A 15,000-nucleotide genomic window follows, 5' to 3' on the forward strand; every position below is an offset into this window, starting at 1 on the left:
ACTGCATATAACTTGGGATACTACCCATGTATGAAACAAATCCAAAGAGAATAGATTGTGGTACTACCCATGTATAGCCAGATGTCCCATAAAGTATACTCACACCCTTACTACTGTAATGACAACACATAGAAGCATTTTATGTGCAGGGAATTAAATTTAATTAAAATTAAAATAAATTCAAGTTTATCAGTCTGGAATGTGATCAGTGGTTACCAAGGCTAGGCTGTGCTTAACAGGTGTAACCATTCCTTAAATGCAAATGCTAATCAGATTTGCGCACTGGTAAGCGAAGCCTACACAGTGTAAACGCCTATACATTTCAGCATATGTTAGCACCACCTACCATCGGGCAAACCTGCGCAAACATGCTTAAAGCTGCTCAAAACTGCCTTAACCATTCTGTATCCAACAGTCCTTGTTCTGCCTAGCAACAAAATAAACAGACCTTGCAGGTCTTAAACCCAGGACCCTCAAGTCTAGTCACAGCACTTAACCACTAAGCCATCTGAGCCGCAAAAATATCTCTTGCTTTTTCAAATATGTCATTCAGTGCACATACTGAATAGTAGTAAACAACTGCTTTGACTACTACAATTGTTTACTACTTATTAGTGAAAATAGAGTTGAATCAGTCATTTTTATATCTAAATATACACACATCAGATAAATATTGTGAGATACATCTGAGAAGGTATATACAACACATGTCTACACATAAGGCTATGGATATATATATATACATATGTAGATATATATTCAGTGAAAATGGGATGTTGTGAAATAAGACCCATATTATATATATATATACATATGTAGATATATATATACATGTACATTTACACACACACACACACACATATATATATATATATATATATATATATATATATATATATATATATATATATATATATATATCTGTATAAGTTCATATAGGTTCATGTATAAGTTCATATAGGTTCATAGGTAGGTACTAGGCTATCGGCTCAAGGGCCTACGTAAGCCTAGCCAACAAGGTTCCCTGGCTTACACCACCCAAGAAAGTTATTTTCCTGTGCCACTGTTGAGCAGAGACACAGAAGTGATACCCGGGGTGTATTTCCTATTTCCCATCCACTCATCAAGATTTTTCTTGAAGAATGCTAATGAAGAACTTTGCTTGACATAGATGGGTAACCTGTTCCAGAGTATAGGAAGTCTCTGGGACAGGAATCTATCCCTCCAGCATGTCCTGTTTATTGTGGTGACTTAGGTCCCTATAGTGTGTTGTCCCTATAGTGTGTAGCTTGGAGGGATTGGGATTTCTTTAGTTGTAGCATGTCCAACAGCTCTGGGTTTTAGGCAGAGATCATCTCGGAGTAGGCGATATGCTATGGAGTAAAGCTGGTGTTTTTTGAGATGGTCAGTGTAGGGCATTTGTTTGAGGCCAGTAATCCTCTTTGTGAGGTACTTCTGTGACCTTTCCAGCTGCTGCAGATGTCTTGTGAGGCACATTCCAGAAGGGGTGTTGTACTCTTTAATGGGTCTAATGAGTGTCCAGTAGAGAGGAACAATAACCTCTTTTTTTCCTGGATGAGAACCCTTTTATGATGAGGTGTGCCATGTAGAAGGACTTCCTGACTACTGTGGCGATGTGACTATCAAAGTAGAGACTACTGTCCACCTGGGTCCCAAGGTCTCTTATTACACATTCGGTGTTAAGTAGATTGCTGCTTATGTGGTAGTTCATGGGTACATAGTTTTTACCAAAGGGTATGACACTGCACTTTTTGGCACTGAGCTTGAGGCCATGGCTCTGACACCAGGCACCTGTCTCAGCGAGGCCCTTCTGTAGGATGTCCACATCATTTGGGGACTTGACAATGGCTCCTAGTTTGCAGTCATCTGTGGACTTCGTTAGCCAGAGACCTTCTGTGTTAGCCTGTACTTCAGAGAAATAGATACCAAACAGGAGAAATCCCAGGATGGAACCCTGTGGTACACCACTTGTCACTGCTTTGAGGTCAGATTTGGAGTCTGCAACTTTTACAGTGTGGCTTCTGTCAGTGAGCCAGTTGGCAGCCCATCTTGTGACGTAGAGATTTATACCTAGTTTAGTGAGTTTAGCTATAATTCCAGAATGGGGGATGGTGTTGTAAGCCTTGGCGAGGTCAAGATAGGCTGTGTGAACCATCTTAACCTCATCTATGGCTTTGATGACTGCCTCAAAGAAATTGATCAGGTTCAGGAGGCATCATTTGCCTTTTACAAACCCAAACTGGGTGGGATTCAGAGTTTGGAGGTTACCAATGTCTTTGTTTATGAGTTCCATGATGATACACTCCACGGCCTTGCAGACCAGGCTCGTCAAGCTAATAGATCAATAGATCCCGGGATCAGTGGTGGCTGCCCCTTTGTGGAGTGGGATATCTGTTGCTGTGCACCATTCAGTGGGCACAAAGCCTGATTCGAGGCTATTAATGAACATGATGCTTAAGTGAGGAGCCAGTTCGTTCTGAAGCTCGTGTAAAGTGCAGCCTGGGATGTTGCCCGGTCCCATGGATGCTGTGTTTTTGCTTTACAGAGTGCAGCTTTTACCTGCATAGTTGTGATTACAGGGACTCTGCATTCTTCTTATATAGATATGGGCCCTTTAGTGGGTGGGGGGGTAAATCTATCTATCTGCCGGGATGTTTGCAATATCAGTTGGTTCTGTAATTTTTGTGCTGTTGTGCTGTAACTCAGAGCAGATCTGGGTGTTGCCATCGAGATTATTGACATAGCTATAGAATGCTTTGTGGTTGTCCTTAGAATTAGTGGCAATTTTGTTTTCATAGCTAGCTTTGGAGGATCTTATAAGGGATCTCAGCTTCTTACTGAGGCTGACCAGGGAGCTCCTCCACTCATGGGATTTTACTCTCTTTTGCAACAGTTTCTTCCTTCTGTTGTGAAGTTTGTTTATGGCAGGGGACCACCAAATCAGCTTCCTTTTTTTTGGAGGATAGCGTCTTGGGTCTGTTTGGGATAGCACAATCCATGCACTCATGTAAGTGCTTATAGAGTGCATTTCTGTAGGATTCAGCAGTCGTAACTGTATTGTCCATCTACATGAGTGTCATGAAGTTCACCACTTCTGTCTTAAGAAGCATGAAGTTAGCTTTGGAGAAATGTTTTACTGTGGTTTCCTTAATGGGGGGTTGGGGTGGGATGTGGATATCAAGGATGATTAGCTTATGGTTGGTTCGGACCAACGAGGAGTTGACTTCAGGTGTGGAACACTGGTAACACTCATGTTGGTAATGTCTAGGTCTAGGATATTGTTGCCCCTGGTGGGGTGTGGATAAGTTGATCCAGAGCATTGGAGTTTATGAATTCCAGAAAGCGTTGAGCTAAGGAGTTGGCACACGAGTAGATTTCCCAGTTAATGGTGGGGTAGTTGAAGTTGCCCATTATTAGGGTGTTTGGTTGAACCCTAATATTTTCCAGTATATAAAGAAAAGAGGAGTGGGAATCCTGGGGCATGGTGGGGGATCTGTAGCAAGCTACAATTTGGATTGCAGTTTTGCTCAGAGTTAGTTCCACTTGGATAACCTCGGCTGCATTATGCTGAGCAACTAGCCTGGAGGTGTGGATATCCTTAATGAATATGGACACACCTCCACCTTTGATGTTTTGGTCCAGGTTACATGGCCGAAAAGTGTGGTATGAGTTATAGCCGGGAAGTGCAGGGGTGCTCTCTGGAGCCTTGAACCAGGTCTCTGTCACTGCACAGATATTGATGTTCTCCATTTTAAGGAGTGCCTCGAGTGAGTACATTTTGAGATTTAGACTTCTAGCATTGAGTAGCATTACCATCAGTTTTTGCTTGCCTGTTCCTTATACGGAGGTGAATTTGTCATTTGAACCTTGCCTAAAAAAGGCACTATAGGGGCGTCAAGGGCCTTAGCCAGTATCCGGAATCCCAGGGGCAACAGGTGCAGGCCATCTGTGGCAAAGCATCATGGTCTGTCAACCATGTCATCCCAAGCAGACAGATACTGGATCCCCTTAGAATGACACCAGAAGCTTAGCCAATTGTTGAAGACAATCATTTTGTCCTTGTACTGCGGTATCATTCTGGGCAATGGCAGAATGCTACTCAGGGCAAGGGTCATACCTGCCTGGGCTACAACATCAGAGAGCTCTTCCATGTCTCTTTTCATGTAGTCCAGGGAGGTACGTCTCAGGTCATTCACACAAACATGGACAATGACAGAGTTATATTTGTACTTGTTGTGGAGTGACCTGAGTGCGTGGGTTATGTGGCCAATCCTGGCACCTGACAGGCATCTGACATCAACCTTCTCCTTGCTTAGCCTAGTGAGTGGGACATCAGTGTGCCTGACTATAGAGTCACCTATGACTAGTGTGTTAGGTACGTTGTTTTGCCTTATTGGCTGTGGTTGAGTGGCACACTGAGTCTGTGGGCTATGAGTCATTTTGGTTGTGTTGGGGGATGGAGTTTGCTTGCGTTTCTGCTTTGGAGGTCTCTGTCACTTAGACAGATTGTTATTGAGAGCCTCTGCAAATGTTTTTGTTTTACTATGTGTGGATTTTGGTGGTGTAGATTTAGTGAGACTATGTGATGAGTGTGGTGTGGTGCAAATGTTTACCTTCTCCTCATGACTGTCAAGTTCAGTCTTGGTTGGAAAGAGCTTTACCTCCAGTTTGGCTAGATAAGTGCATCTCTCACAGGTTGTTGTGTTGGGTGGTAGGAGAAGAGGGTTGTCTGTGTACGGGGCAATTTCTACATTGCCTCAAGATGCCCAGATTCATCAGATAGACAGGAGAGAACACTGGGAGCTGACCCTTGGGCATGCCTGAATAAAAAACTATTTTCCTCTAGATAAGTGAGGAAAGTGAGTACAACAGCAGTTTTTCTCTAAGCAAGTGAGAAAAGAAAGTACAAAAACTTCCTCTAGGTAATGAGGAAGATTGAGTGCTATAGTAATTAGTAGCTTATTTAGTGCTTACAAGTTCTGAACAAGTGCTGAGCATGAATAAGCAAATTTAAGTGCTAAAACTAAGAATCTGTATCTGCACTAGATGAGTTACAGGATGGAAACAAGTGCAAATGCAGGCTTTCAAATCAGAAAGTTGAGATAGATGGAAGAGATTGCCCAAACAGCCAATAACTACAATTTCTGAGCTAGAACCACTCCTTATGTGGTAGACAGGTTACCTGGTGCTTACCACTCTCACTGATAAGCTAGAAGGCTTCCCTCCAACACAGAAAGGCTTGGGGGGCTCAGAAGCTTACATACAATCCTGGATACAGCAAATCTGTATCTGGAACACTAGTTAAAGGTAGGAAAAGGCTTATTTTTTTATTTATTTTTTTTATGCCGATAACATGTAGTGGAGTCATACCTCAGCACCATAACTCTCAACTTCTTAGTGCAAGGGAATGTAATGTAAGCATTGCAGTTATAAATGTAGAATGTTGCTACAGTAACACGGGTTGTATCAACATACATGTTGTGAAAGAAGGCTCTTCTGAAAGTGACGTGTATGCCATCAGTTACTGACAGACATCATAGAATCATCATAGTGAAGTACCACACAAATCATAGTAACAATCATGTGGAAAACAACAGAAATATGAGCAATAAACATGGACAGTCTGAAACTATCTGGTCAGTCGAGAGATATACACACAGAACTCCCTAGTGTAGGTCATGTGGGCCAAGCCTAACAAAGGGGATGTTTAAACCCATGAAAATGGGGATATATCACAAATACGGGAGTAGATAAGCTCACACAGTTGATGCAGTCACACCCTCTTGTCTGTCCTAGCACATATTAACTGTAGGAGCAGAGGTCCCAAGCCCACATGCTTCCCACTAGTTTGTGACATACATCTGCACAGCATCCCACTGCTTTGTCAGAAATACACAACATGTATGGTGGCCAGGCAACAGTACATCTGACAAATATCTGGGCATAACATCACAATAGGTTGAATACACTGAGCTGCTAGGCATTTCACCAAGCACTGTCTAAACTACATGCAGACTGCCACAACACTAACCCAATTTACCTATGAGGGAATACACATGTAAATATAGCAGACACTTCAGGCATATAACAGCATGGAGTAACAGACACCAGTGTGAAAGTGCATGCCGACAACCAATCTCAACACAGTCACAGTCACATTATGGTAAGCCTAATTAATAGTACACTATGTGGACTGTGTGAACAAAACCCATCATCATATTTGCCAATCACACACTAACCCTACATATACTGGTCCAATTCACAGTGCAGTCTGATGCCTGACTGTGGTATGGGACATATCTCAGTCTGGCCCTACAAACATATAAGCTGATAGGGTACCAGAAACTGGAACAGCATGCAACATCAGATAGAACAGGACCAAGGACACTGACATCTACCTTAGTCTGTACACAGGCCAAATAACATATTCACAATACACTGCTACATAATACTGACACTCTGTCAACAATCACCACAAGGACACAGACCTCATACTCTACAGACTACGGCAGAATGTAAAGGTTTTATCATCAAATATAAGGCCTCCTATATATAACATGCCTGGCAGTGTGATATATCACTGGCTTGATATCAGGAATGATGTCAGTAAATAATGATATACTGTAAATATACACCACTTACTGCATGACATATGGACATAGAGTGACAGACTTGGGGGACAGAGGCACAAACACAGGGCCAATATTGACATATTGCTGTGAAAAACTGAGAAAAGTGTTGGTGTAACAGGGTTTGTTGTGACATATCTCTTCTGAGGAATATGAAGTCAGTGACACATATGGATGTTACCATTTACTGACTGCAATCATCAGAGTATGCTACTGCATTTATAATGACAGAAAATGTGTGAGTAACGCACCACATGTAAGACTCCAAACTCTGGCCAGTTTGTAGATAGCCATACAGGTGAGAGTTTTCTCAACCACATAACACTGTCATGCCAGACTTTAAATCATGCAGAAAAGCCATATCCACACAAACCCTGTTAAACTAACATTAATTCAAATGTAGAACAGCAACACTTACATTCTGTCCCCAGGTCTGGAACATCCCCTTCCAGTTTGTTGGCCTGTTTCCACAGTGTTTTTTTTAAGAAGTATTTCCAACTACCCTCTGTGATGTTGTTTGTCAGACACCCACATGAAGTCCTCCTCACAGTGAAGGAAAAGGGCCAACACCCGCATTAAGTGCTTAATTATAGGAGTGTGTTTCCATGCAATTGGCTATAGGAATGATACCACAGCTGTTCCACATGCAATTACCAAGTGGGGGACTCCAATTCGTGCACAGGCCATCAGCTGATCATGAACGTTACCTACAAAAGTCAAACTGCTGCCTATGCAATGCAGATTTTTTTTCCACATCTACTGGAGAGGGAGAGAGAGAGAGAGAGAGAGAGAGAGAGTGACAGAATGACAAAGTGAAAGAGTGACAGAGAGAAAGAAAGAAAGGAAGAGAGAAAGAGACAAGCAAGCTTGTGTATGATCCGTAGGTGGAGAGTGGTCTCTGGATATTATAATGGTTGCCTATATTTTTCACTAATCCATACTGGCACATAGTCTTTGCACGTGGCAGTAGACATTTATTGCTGTGGATTGTCTACAACAACCTCTACAGTGTTTGACAACTGTTGGCCTTGTAATGTGGACATTGGGACATATAGGTCACTAATATAATAATGTAACAAAACCCACACTGCAATGGATCTTGTTATTACACAATCACCCCCAACACCCACACAGGATTCTGATGACACACACACTTGCTAGTACTGAGTTTGGAACCCCTAACAAGCTATGCATTGCTATTACAGTGTTGCATAGTTATCACAAGCACCACAAAGCTTATATGATGGAGAGTTGTCCAAAGGTATCTTTGAAGGTGAGTGACATTAGCAGCACACAGGATACTGATGACACACACACTTGCTAGTACTGAGTTTGGAACCCCTAACAAGCTATGCATTGCTATTACAGTGTTGCATAGTTATCACAAGCACCACAAAGCTCATATGGTGGAGAGTTGTCAAAAGGTATATTTGAAGGTGAGTGACATTAGCAGCAGTGCTAAAGGAGGGGTAATGGAAGTGTAGGTGTGAATGTCCACAAAATCAGGTGTCAATAGAGACATGCACACTCTTTCACACAGACACACATATTATCAGTGTTACCAACCAGGATTAGAACCTTTACTTAACTAGTTTGCCACACTTTTGCATTATGCAGCTATTGCAAACACCATGGAGCTTATATGGTGGAGAGATGTCCAAAATTACCTTTGAAGGTGAGTGACATCAGCAGCAGTGCTAAAGGAGATGTAAGGGAAGTGTAAGTGTGAATGTCCACAAAATCAGGTGTCAACAGAGACATGCACATTATCAATGTTGCCAAGACCAGGATTAGAATCCTTACTTAACTAGCTTGCTACACTAGTGTGGTATGCAGCTATCACAAGCACCACAGAGTTTATATAGTGGAGAACTGTACAAAGGTATCTTTGAAGGTGAGTGACATCAGCAGCAGTGCTAAAGGAGGGGTAAGGGAAGTGTAGAAAGTGTGAATGTCCACAAAATCAGGTGTCAACAAAGACACACACACACACACTCTCATACAAACATGCACATTATCATTGTTGCCAGAACCAGGATTAGAAACCCTACATAACTAGTTTACTACACTATGGTATTATGCAAGTATCGCAAGTGCCCTGGAGCTTAGATGGTGAAGAGTTGTCCAAAAGAGGGGTAAGAGAAGTGTAAGTGTGAATGTCCAGAAAATCAGCTGTCAACAAACACACACACACTCTCTCACACCAACACACATATTAGCCCTGTTGCCAGGACCAGGACTAGAAGCCCTACCTAACTTGTTTGCTACACTATGGTATCACACAGTTATTGTGAGCACCATGGAGCTTACATGGTGGAGAGTTATCCAAAAGTATCTTTGAAGGTGAGTGACATCAGCAGCAGTGCTAAAGAAGGGGTAAGGGAAGTGTAGTAAGTGTGAATGTGTCCACAAAATCAAGTGTCAGCAAAGACACACACATCATTTCTCACGCAAACACGCACATTATCATAGTTGCCAGGACCAGGATTAGAACCCCTACATAACTAGTTTATTACACTATGGTATTACGCAGTTATTGCAAGTGCTACAGAGCTTAAACAGTGGAGAGCTGTCCAAAAGTATCTTTGAAGGTGAGTGACATCAGCAGCAGTGCTAAAGGAGGGGTAAGGGAAGTGTAGTAAGTGTGAATGTCCACAAAAACAGGTGTCAACAAAGACACACACACACACACACTCTCACACACACACACACATTATCACTGTTGCCAGGACTAGGATTAGAACCCCTACCTAAGTAGTTTGCTACACTATGGTATTATGCAGTTATTGCAAGCACCACAGAACTTATATGGTGGAGAGCTGTACAAAGGTATCTTTGAAGATGAGTGACATCAGCAGCAGTGCTAAAGTAGAGGTAAGGGAAGTGCAGTAAGTGTGAATGTCCATAAAATCAGGTGTCAACAAAGACACAAACACACACATTATCACAGTTGCCAGGACCAGAATTAGAACTCCTACCTACATAGTTTGTTATACTACAGTATTACGCAGTTATCATGAGCGCCATTTAGCTTATAGAAATGAGACTTGGCAAAAGTGCTATTTCAGGGTGACTGATATCAGCAGGCATGCTAAAGTAAGGCAATGGGAGGTATAGTGAGTGTGAATGGCCTCAAAATCATTCACCTTCAACACACAAACACACAGTTTAACAGTAGCCATGTCTGGAATTAAAACTCCTACATAACTAGTTTCCCATGCTAAAGTATTATGCACTTATTGCATATACCACGTAGCTTATAGGGTTGAATCTTGGCCAAAGGGTTATTTCAAGGTGACTGACATCAGCAGACATGCTAAAGTAGGGCAGTGGGAAGTAGAGTGAGTGTGAATGGCCTCAAAATCACTCATCTGCACACACACACACACACACACACACACACACACACACACACACACACACACACACACACACACACACACACACAAACAGTTGCCTTCTCTGGGATTAGAACTCCTATCTATCTAGTTTGACTACACTATCACTTTCCAGCAATTATAGCAAGCACTACGTAGCTTATAGAACTGATACTTGTCCAAAGAGTTATTTCAAGGTGACTGACATCAGCAGGTGTGCTAACATGAGCAATGGGAAGTGCAGTGTGTGTGAACTGGCCATAAATTATTCCTCTCTGGACACACACACCACCACACACACACAACATTTGACAGGACTGAGTATACAAATCCTACATGAATACTGATTTGCACTATTGTTTTGCATAGTTATCACAAGTACCACATATACTATAGTGCTGAGGGCTACCACAAGGAATGTATACAGTGATTGACATCAGCACATCATCAGCCAATTGGCTGTGTAGTGAGTGAGAGAGGCCTCATAATGGAATTCTCTCTGTCACTGTCTGTCTCTCTCTTCCCCACATCTGTGTGTGTGTATGTTTGACATATTATAGTCTGTTGGCCTTAGATATGTGTCAGTATTCCTATGCAATGTATGTGTGAGGCATAAATGGTGTACAATTTGGTGTGTGTGCACAGACATCTGCAAATGACAGATATGTATAGTCCACTGTATTGTCAGATATGGGCTTCCTGTCTGTAGGTTTAGGAGCATGCCCCAATATGACCTACTGTATTGAGTGTAGTGAATCCATTCCAGGTAGGGTTGTACTCCCGTCCAGAGTTTGGTGTTTTACACCTGCAGCTAGCAACCTGTTTCTGCAGGATATCTGTAGATAGGTTGACAATATGGAGTCACAATGGACGACATATAGGGGGATACTGTAACTATTGCTGTCTGTGCTGCTTGTGTTACATGGTTGGTGTTAGCAGAGATATTCAAGCATATATACTGTTTTACACTGTGATGTATTATGTCATCAGCTACTGACCAATATAATTATTTGTTCACAGTTATTTCCTGGGAAATACAAGATGAATTAAGCTGGTCCACAGCCTGCACATTCTTGCACACTCATGCCATTCTGTAGGGTAGCTGCAGACACTTGCTGATGGGTCTGTGTAAATGGTCCAGCAACTTGGTACTATGGTGGCTGAGGATCCCCTTCTTGTACATATATTGACTTAACATAATGGCCATATCCTACTGTGGCAATACCTCTCAGCTGTACAGATTCACCCAGTTTACCCAGAGGCAGGGGTCATATATCTGGTCAGTTCCCCTTCATGTTGTGGTTTACGAGCAGGTTTGTAGCCACCCATTATTGGATTTGCAGGCAGGGGTAGTATGGACACACATCTGAGTTTCAGACTTCACACACTCCATGACATTCATGTTTCTACACCCCCCCCCCCAATCTGTTATTCTATCCTCTTCCTAACATTATGCGAGTGATATCTGGGAAGTATCCCTATAGTTGGCCCTTCATCTCAGCAGTATTTATGGACTGGTCCACAGTTCATGCAGTAGGACATGAGGGGCATGTTACTGGAATTTGTCAACATGGTCTTGCATTTGTGCTCTGTTGACTGCGTTAGATTGTTTGTTGGGACCCCATGAGATACCATACATTGGCAGTACGGGTGAAGCACAGGCTTTTGACAGAGAAATGTAGGCCATTTGGTAGTGATACTGACCATCTGTAGCAGGCCAGTGCATTCTGTCATTCCTACATTCCCAGGCTGCAAGCCAGTGGATTTCCCTGGGGTGGCAGGGTAAGTGTGCAATGTGTTAATGGCAATAGTTCCTGTCCATATTGATCCATTGGTCTGGATGCAGGCAGGTTACTGGTTACAGCTAGGGACACACCTGAATAGTACACCACTTCAGCATGCTGCATTCTGTGGGCATTCCCATACAGAAGTGGGGTCATACTGTACTCATTTCCAACAACAAGGATATGACCTGTGATAAACCTGTGGCTGATGGTGGGATGAACTACTTGCAGCTGACTCACAGATATACCTGGGACATTCCCCTTATGCTGCCTTGTGCGGGGACATAGGCAGTCTCTTATTATTTCATAACTGTGCCTTTTGTGGTCTGCCAGTGATTGGCCACATCAGTATTCCATATTACACAGAGATCTAATGTGCTGCTAACCTGTATGTACAGTTCCAAAGTTGCTTGCAGTTGACAGTTACATTTCATGCACTCTGTCTAGGGTACTTCGAGCTGTGTACTGTGTGTATGTATGGGCCCACATTCATGGCATGTTCATCTTTCAGACAGTGACAGATATTGACATATGGACAGTGAGTATGGACGACTGCTGACATTGGTTTTGCTGAGAAGCATTGTGGTTGACACTGCAGTTGTTGGAATATGGCCCTGTTAACCACAGTACTGCCCATAAGGCATTGAGACACAACCGTCCACACTGGGTCTATATTATGAGATCGAAGACACTTTTCTTCAAACGCATAATATTCAAACCTAAAACATCGAAAACACTAAACCGCGAATGGCCACATCAGTGAATTTGTTCCTAGGGAAAAAATTCAGGAAGCCGTAAACAAACAACCCAAACTTCACAATCCTAATCAAGTGGGGGCTTCGTCCCTTACACCCCCCTACATGGGGGGCTGTGCCCCCCCAACTAAATATACCAACTCCGAGATCACTCAACATTGGGGAAAAGGGCAAACTGTGAGAATGGCCAACTGAATTTTTTCCTAGGAAAACATTGCGGACATGGCCATTTGCGGTTTAGTGTTTCTGATGTTTTGGGTTCAAATATTACATGTTCGAAGAAAAGTGCGTCTTCGATCGCATAATAAGGAACCTCCATACCTACATGGTGACCACTTCCAGATAATATTAAACACATAACAACCTAACACACAGACCCCTGCATATTGCACACATGCAACAATCTATCCTTTAGATTGGGCCAGCTCGGGTAATCTGTGCTCCACTGATATAACTCCTCACACTTACATGTTACTGCATTTCTACATAGGATTGTGGGGGAGGGGCACACCTGATGACTTTAAACATTTGCTTTGACTGTACTGATATTTCAGGTACTCTGTTGGCTTCCATTTCATATTGTATTCTGACCTATCATGCACACTGGAGGTATATCAGTAGAGTACAGATCTTAGGTTTTATTGACCTACATTTCAGTTTCATACTTCTTACCCTTCAGACCTAACATACAACTGCCAGACTTGTTGTAGTCTGTCTGTGTAGGTCTGGAGAGGGGCTGTTCACCATTGCCATCAATTAGAGGCTTTAGCCCTGCCTTTCTTTATGGTCATCTACACCTGTCCTGGCTGCTAGCTGAGACTGGTGGTGGGTATGTGAGCCTCACTGCCATGCATATGTGTGTGTCCTATGGACATACATTTGGGCCACCACATGTACTGCAGTGGGATTTGTCACCTTGTCTAGTACTACCTAGTATACTGACACCAGTATTTGTTATGGATTTCATGCTGCCCATATAGGTGTCCACTATCTGCTGCCATCCCATTCAGCCACTCGATTCCTTTGCATGCTCACGCACATACCATAGATACAACTATCAGAACATACTACTCCATTCAGTAATTGATAGGAACAGTGACTTACCTTGTGGCTGTGCCAGTATTGAGGACGGTGCTGGAGGGTTGACTATGTTGGATGCACATAGTACACTCTCTATACATGGTAAAGCACAGGTAGTGTCATTTTTGTCATCCCTTTTACTGTATGTACAAGTCAGAGAGAGGTGTCATTCCCTGGGTCCCTAGAGTGTCAGTGTATGTGCTATGTGTTGCCTCTTTGCCAAGGCCTGGGCATATTGGGCATGCCTCCTTCTGCCTATGTGGGCAGGCTCAGGTAAATCCTCCTCCGAGTCACTCTGTACCTGTGATGGCCTTGGCAATGGTGGGGGGCTGTGTGGCACTGCCCCATGCTGTTCCTGCTGCAGCTGTTTCTGCAAGATCATATTGTGTAGCATGGCACATACTATGAACATTTGTGTACATGTAGCTGGAGAGTACTGCAAGGCTCCACCAGATATGTCCAGGCAGCGGAACCATGACTTCAGCATCCCAAACACATGCTCTATTATGATTCTGGTTAGTGCATGTGCGTCATTATGGAGTTCTTGTTCAGGTGTGTGTGCATTTCTGAGGGGTGTCATCATCACCCACGGCTCCAGTGTGTAGCCAGCATCCCTCGATAGGTGGCCATATGGGATATCCACACTGGAAAATCATTGGTACAGCTGTGTCATATGCCAGATATGGGAGTCGTGATACCTTCCAGGGCTGCCAGCACATACCTTCAAGATAATGCCCTTGGCATTGCACATGACCTGGCAGTTGATGGAGGGGAAGCCCTTGCAGTTTATGTAGACCCTACCCCACTCACCAGGTGGTGCTTTGATGTGTATGTGCATGCAGTCTATAGCACCCAGTACCTCAGGGTATTTTGCTATTTAATGGAAGAGATGCATATTGCTGGTCAACGCCTCATGGGAGTTGAGGAAATATGTGTTCTCACAGGATGTGCTGACATGGCATGTAGGAACTGGTGGAGTACACTGGATGCTGATGCCTGTGAAATCCCCATGATATCCCCAGTTGGCCTTTGGAATGTACCTGTGGCTAGTATTCTTAAGCCTACACATGCCTTGGTATCCACTGGGATTGGTTTCCTCTGTTGGTTGTGTGTGTGAGGTGGGTTGGGCACAGTTCAACAATTTGCTGTAGAATATCCCAGTCGACCCTATAGCACTTCACTATCTCCAGCTCATGTAGTCACTGGTAGGTTACCCTGGGTCTGTACACTCTTCTCTTCCTTCTCATTGTGGGATGGTCATCAGCATTCACATCCTCACCACCCTCAGCCTCTTGCACATATTGATGTATGAGAGCGACAGCAGACCCTAATATTTTGTTAGTTTTGTCAGGTA

This window comes from Protopterus annectens, chromosome 1.part2, assembly GCF_019279795.1.
Source record: "Protopterus annectens isolate FY-2018-M chromosome 1.part2, PAN1.0, whole genome shotgun sequence".
Taxonomy (NCBI): Eukaryota; Metazoa; Chordata; order Ceratodontiformes; family Protopteridae; genus Protopterus; species Protopterus annectens.